The sequence below is a fragment of the Myotis daubentonii genome, chromosome 1, assembly GCF_963259705.1.
Source record: "Myotis daubentonii chromosome 1, mMyoDau2.1, whole genome shotgun sequence".
NCBI classification, from domain to species: domain Eukaryota; kingdom Metazoa; phylum Chordata; class Mammalia; order Chiroptera; family Vespertilionidae; genus Myotis; species Myotis daubentonii.
The window spans coordinates 155,382,381-155,388,993 of NC_081840.1; positions in this window are offsets into that span (position 1 = coordinate 155,382,381).

Here is a 6,613-nt window from a genome sequence, read left to right on the forward strand (position 1 = left end):
TTGAGTGTGTAAATGCTTTAGAAAAGCACACAGCCCACAAGGAATGTGGTTTGTGATTCCTACTTGCCTGTACTTTATTTATTCAGTAAATGCTTTTGAGAGCCCAGTATGTGCTGTGTGAGGTGCTGCAGAAAGGGCAGTGGGAATGCAGAATCCCTGATTGCAAAGGTTTCTTGCATGGATTGGCGGGGGGGGGGGGGGGGGGGGGAGTTCGGTGATAGTGAATGAGAAATAAACATACACACATTAGATATAAAATATACTTCAGGTTTCAATAATGCAATGAAGAAAAATAGAGTGGAGACAGTTAACAGCAACTGAAAGGAAAAGGCAGAGGAGCCATTCGCTGTTTCTAAGAAAGAAGTAAAGCAAATGTTCTCCATGGCAGTGATGTTTTGGCCAAACTTGAAGGATGTGAAGGAGTGGGCACTGAAATGTCCTGGAGAGGAGGGTTTCAGGCAGAGGTAACGAAGTGCAAAGGCCCCGAGGCTGGACTCATTTTGAAGGGTTGGAGTAAGGGGAGTGAGGGGAAGAGAGAGCTGGGAGAAGGATGCAGAGAGGGGTCAAGTCATAGCACCCTGCGAGCACCTACAGGTGCTCCTCTTAGGGATTCTGATAAATGTTGGCGGACAGTTCTGTGTTGCAAATTTTACTTTCCCGCTAAAGGGAAACTGTTTCCCTACTCGCAATGCTTGTGACAGCAAATGTGTGGGTTTTCCACATCAAGCAATTCTCCAATTCTCTGCTGACACCAACTGGGTGTCCTGCAATTTAACTCAATTCTGGCACCATCAAACCAGAGTTGGTGCAGACTCCACAAAACTGCCCCCATTATAGATGTCAGGTTACCCACACTTCTGTTTGATTGGCTACAAATAAGAGGGTTCCCACAACCCTCTCCCCAGTATTGGTAACTTGCTATAAGTGCTCTTGAAACACATAGAAGCAATTTACTTACATATACTGGATCATTGCAAAGGATATGATAAAGGGTCTTGAGAAACTGCCAGGTGAAGAGGTACAAAGGGTGAGTCTGGAAAGGTTCTGAGTGCAGGAGCTTCTGTCTCCATGGAGTTGGGGTGCACCATGCTCCCACATGAGGATGTATTTACAAACTTGAAGCCCTCCAAACACCACAGTTTAGGGATTTTAATGGAGGCTTGGTCGTGCAGGCCTGATGGACTATTAATTCAATGTACAGCCCCTCCCCCTTCTCCAGAGGATGGGGGTGGACTGAAAGTTCTAAGCTTCTAATCGTGGCTTGTGATTGGCCCTTATCCAAGAAGCCACCAAGTGTCACCTCATTAGAACAAAAGATGCTCCTACCCCCTAGGAATTTAGGAGCTCTGGGTAAGATACTCTTACTAGGAGGCAGAGGAGAAATATGCATTTTTATGTCACACTTATCCTTGCAAAGCTTTAAGAAGTAGGATTCTGTGACTGTCTTTGCTCAGCCTTCTTTTCTTAAGTGAATAAAGAAGTTTATAGGGTAATTCAGAAGAGTATAGAGTCATCATATTAAAACTGATCAGGTCCTCAGAAAACTAAACATGGAACTGCCATTTGACCCAGTGATCCCACTTCTGGGACTATATCTTAGGAATCCCAAAACACCAATCAGAAAGAATATATGCACCTCTATTTCATAGCAGCGTAGTTTACAATAGGTAAGAACTGGAAACAGCCCAAGTGCCCATCAGTAGATGAGTGGATAAAAAAGATGTGGTACATTTACAAATGGAGTTGTGTGCAGTTGTAAAAAGAAGGCGCTCTTACCCTTTGCAACAGCATGGATGGACCTGGAGGTTATTATGCTGAGTGAAATGAGCCAGTTAGAGAAAGACAAATATCATATGATCTCACTTATTTGTGGAATCTAGTGAGCAAAAAATCTGATGAACAAACCTAGAAGCATGGATGCATGGAACAGAATGACAGATGTCGGAGGGGAAAAGAGAGAAGGGAACAGGAAGAGATTAACCAAAGAACATATATGCCTATGGACACAGGCAATAATGTGGTGAAGGCCTGGGGTGGGGTGGAGGTTGAGTGGAGGGGTGCACAGTGGGAGGAAATGTGGGACATCTGTAATACTGTCAACAATAAAAAAAGTTAAAAAAAAAAAACTGGTCAGGTGCTTAAAACTGAAAAACAACCATTATTAATTCAGTTCACCTTCCTGAAACAAACCATTCTAGAATAATACCTATTCTCAGAGTGCTCTGGAAATGTAAATACCAATGGTGAGTAATGTTGATGGAGATGGCAGAATGACATCAGCGTTTACTCTTAAAACAGTCCCACACGTCCCATGAAGCTTAGATCATGTCTGACATCTTACATTAATTAATTTGAATATTACAACTCTGAGATAATATAACACTAATTATCTCTGTCATTTATTTGTTATTGACAAATTGCATGTAGCTTTACACCAACTCGTGACTATACTGTAAGTAACCCATATGTGTATTTGGCAGCAGGATTACCTGGTGAAAACATTTCCAAACCTTGACACAGTCCTGGGGTGATACCTGTATCTCCCCATCTTCTTTATAAATTCCATGAGAACGGGACTTTTCCTACACTTCTCTGCTTTCCTGTGTGGATGAACACAGTATCTTTTACAGAACAGATATAAAGTGTCTGTGGATTGATTGGTGGAGGTAGAAAAATATAAATATATATGAATGGAATGACAGGTAACCTACTTTGCCGATAAAGTCCCCCAGGAATTTGACCTCTGATTCCCAATTCAGTGTCAGTTTACCAACACCATTTTAGTTTTGTGTTTCCCTGACAATCAACTACGTATGCTGACATAATAATTTAAAAAGTTTATTTGGAGCTTATGAAAAGAGGGAAAGCCTAGGGAGAAATATATCTCTGTATGTTAGGTTTTTACCCTAGAGGAGAGAGAGAAAAATATCCATCAGTCATATTATTTTTTCATAAATGTGCAGGCCAAAATTTTATGTAGTCAGTTTGTATAACATATAGGTAGTTTCCATCACCTATAAATTTGCTAGTTATTCGGAAACAGTATAATATTTTCTGCTGAAATAAAACTGTTACAGAAAAAAAAAAATCTGGGTCTGCCAGTAACGAGTCCACAGACATCTGTCGCTGAAAGTGGCATGCTTTCAAACAGCATGATACTTGTCACAAAACATATTTAGAAAATTTTGAAATTGGATACCTTCCTCAAAATGTCCAAAGTACATATTAAATGGGAACTGAAGGGCGATGTGGAAAACCTCACGTGCTCTTCATGAGGACATAAGTAAATCGCTGTGGCAATGAGTGGCCACTTCTGTACATTTAACTCTCTAATTTGCAAGGAATCCTTTTTTACCTGGCCCCTGAGGCAAGAATGCTGTGCTCCATCAGCTGGTAGGTTAGCAGATGTCCTGTGGAAGGCATCACAGTTTTTCTGTCTGTAGCTGCATTCCCCAAGAGAACAAGCAGCTTTGGGTGTATAGCATATTTATGCCTTTTGCCAGGTCTATAAAAATAAAAGCATAATATGCTAATTAGACTGACGACCTTCCAGACAGTTGGCTATCCCTCTCACAATCTGGGACCGCTGGCTTCTAATAGCTCACCTGCCTGCCTGCCTGATCGCCCCTAACTGCTCCCCTGCCTGCCTGATCACCCCTAATGGCCTCTGCCTTGGCCCCTGCACCCAGAATCCAGGCTTCCTTCCTCCGGCCAGCTGCAGGCAACCAGGACCTGAGGGGGTTCCCTCAGCCTGCCCTGCCCTCCCCCTCACAGTCCAGGAGCCCTCAGGGGATGTCCTACTGATGGTTTAAGCCTGCTCCCCTCAGAGTCTGGCCTCCCTCTGCAGGAGGTGACCAGGCCAATCAGGGGAAGGCGCTACCCCCATCACCCCGCCACTGCTGCTGCCTTTGGCCCATTACCCCGCCACTGCTGCTGCCTCTGGCATCCCTCTGTGGGAGGTGACTGGGCTGATCAGGGGAAGGCAGCATCCCCATCACCCCTCTGCTGCTGCCATTGCCAGCCTCCTTGGCGACCTGCCCTTGGCCCTCACAGCTGCCATGGCTGCCTGCCTTAGGCCCTTGCAGCCACTGCAGCTTTGTCCGGAAGGACGTCCAGAAGACGTCTGGTCTAATTAGCATATTACCCTTTTATTAGTATAGATATAGATACTTTTGGTTTATTTCTCAGAGTTTAGTGTAAAGAACTTGCCTCCTTATGCACTCAAATTGAATTCAGTGACATGGGACTTGTGGAGGCAGAAGGACCAAAAGCCAACTGTGTGTTGTATTATGAGCCTCTGTCGATCCACAAGGATTAAAGGTGAAGGGAGCAGCAGTCACATGAGGAATTGGAAATTCTGTGCATGGATCTTTAAGACCTGTAGTGGGTCCATGTAGGTAATACACATCTGTCTTTGCATATAAGGCAAGACAGGAGGGGATGGGAGTGGGTGATCAAGAACTGGTTTGAACTAATTCTTCCATGATGAGAGATGTTTCTATAGGTGTGTGTATACTGTGAAAAATAATGTAGACATGGAAAATCATGTATTTTCTGGAAAGGGCAATTAATTTTAAGCTTGAGGTGCAAATTTTAGTAATTGCTTTATCTATGATGGCATTAAAATAATGAATCAACACATAGATTATCTATTTGTCTGTCTACACATATATACATACATAAATATATATTTACATACATATATTTACAATATTATACATATATTAATATAAATATAAATATAGACCTATATACACTTGAGTTAAGGTGAATATAGAAGGTAGAGAGACGCAGCACATACAGACATGTAAGTCCTATAAACTAAATAGATAATTAATGCAATTAACTTCCTTTCCTTTTAAAATGCTCCATTATACTATTTTCAGAAGTGGTTGTAAGGTTTTAGAATGAGCCATAAGAAGTATACTTTTGTTGCTGGGGTTGCTATTTACAAAGTGATTAGAAAATTGATGAATTCTCCAGTTACCTCATTTTTCTCATTTATTAAATTTATTAAATCAAATAAAAATATTAATAAATCTATTAAATTTATAAAATTAGGATTTTACACAATGATTTTGCCTCTGAAATTTCATCAAATGCTTTATTTTGCCTGGCATCCGTTGTGCTTTGATCCTTTTGAGAACTCTCCTTCCCAAAACTAGTGTATCCAGGTTTACACACACATGGTGTTCATGACCCAGACTGATGATAAGTTTCGTCTCCCATGGTCCAGGCCTGAGAGTATGATTTTAGAAAAGTTCTTCGGTTAATCTTCCTGTACCCCCCTCTCCTTTCCCCTTGATATTTATCAGTCTATTCCATGTTTCTATATCTCTAGATCTATTTTTGTTCATCAGTTTATTTTGTTCATTTGATTCCACATATAAATGAGATCATGTGATACCTGCCTATTTCTAACTGGCTAATTTTGCTTACCATAATACTCTACAGGTCTCTCCATGCTGCCTCAAAGGGTAAGAGATCTTTCTTTTTTTACAGTTGCATTGTATTCCACTACGTAAATGTACCTCATCTTTTTATCTACTCACTTACTGATGGGCACTTGGGCTGTTTCCAAATCTTAGCTATTGTAAATAATGTTGCTATGAATATGAGGATGTGTATATTCTTTCTGTTTGGTGTTTTCGGGTTCTTAGAATATCCCAGAAATGGGATTGCTGGGTCAAATGGAAGTTCCATTTTTTTATTTTTTTAAAAACTCCATACTGTTTTCCATAGTCGCTGCACCAGTCTGCATTCCCATTGGCAATGTACTAGGGTTCCTTTTTCTCCACATCCTCGCCAGTACTTGTCATTAGTTCATTTGTTGATGGTAGCTATCACCTTCAATTTTAAATGATAGCCTTGTTAGCTTGTAGGTCCTTGTTTTTCATCACTTTGAATATTTCATGCTAATCCCTTCTGACCTGAAAAGTTACCATTGAGAAATCAGCTGACAGTCTTATGGGAGCTCCCTTGGAAGTAACTAACTGTCTTTCTATTAAAGATTTTAAGATTCTTCGTCTTTAACCTTTGCCATTTTAATTATGACTTGTTTTGGTGTGCGCCTCTTTGGGTTTATCTTGTTTTGGACTCTGAGCTTCCTGGACTTGTGTGTCTTTTTCCTTCACCAGGTTAGAGAAGTTTTTTGGTCATTATATCTTCAAATAGGTTCTTGATCCCTTGCTCTCTCTTATCCTTCTAGTACTTCTATGATATGGATGTTGCTATACTTAATGTTGTCTCAAAGGTTCCTTAAACTATTATTTTTTTCTTCTTTTTTCTTTTTGCTGCTTCTTCAAATCACTGATTCAATCCTGTGTTTCATCAACCTACTATTTATTTCTTCCAGTGTATTCATTTCAGATATTGAATCCTCATTTCTGACTGTTTTTTTTATGGTTTCTATATCCTTTTTTATTCTGTTGAGCATCCTTATAACCATAACTTTGAACTCTATATCTGCTAAATTGCATGCCTCCATTTCATGTAGCTCTTTTTTCTGGAGCTTTCTACCATTCTTTCTAAAAGTGTTTTCACAGAAAAGGAAATTATCAACAGAATGAAAAGACAACTCACTGAATGAGAGAACATATTTGCCAATGATATA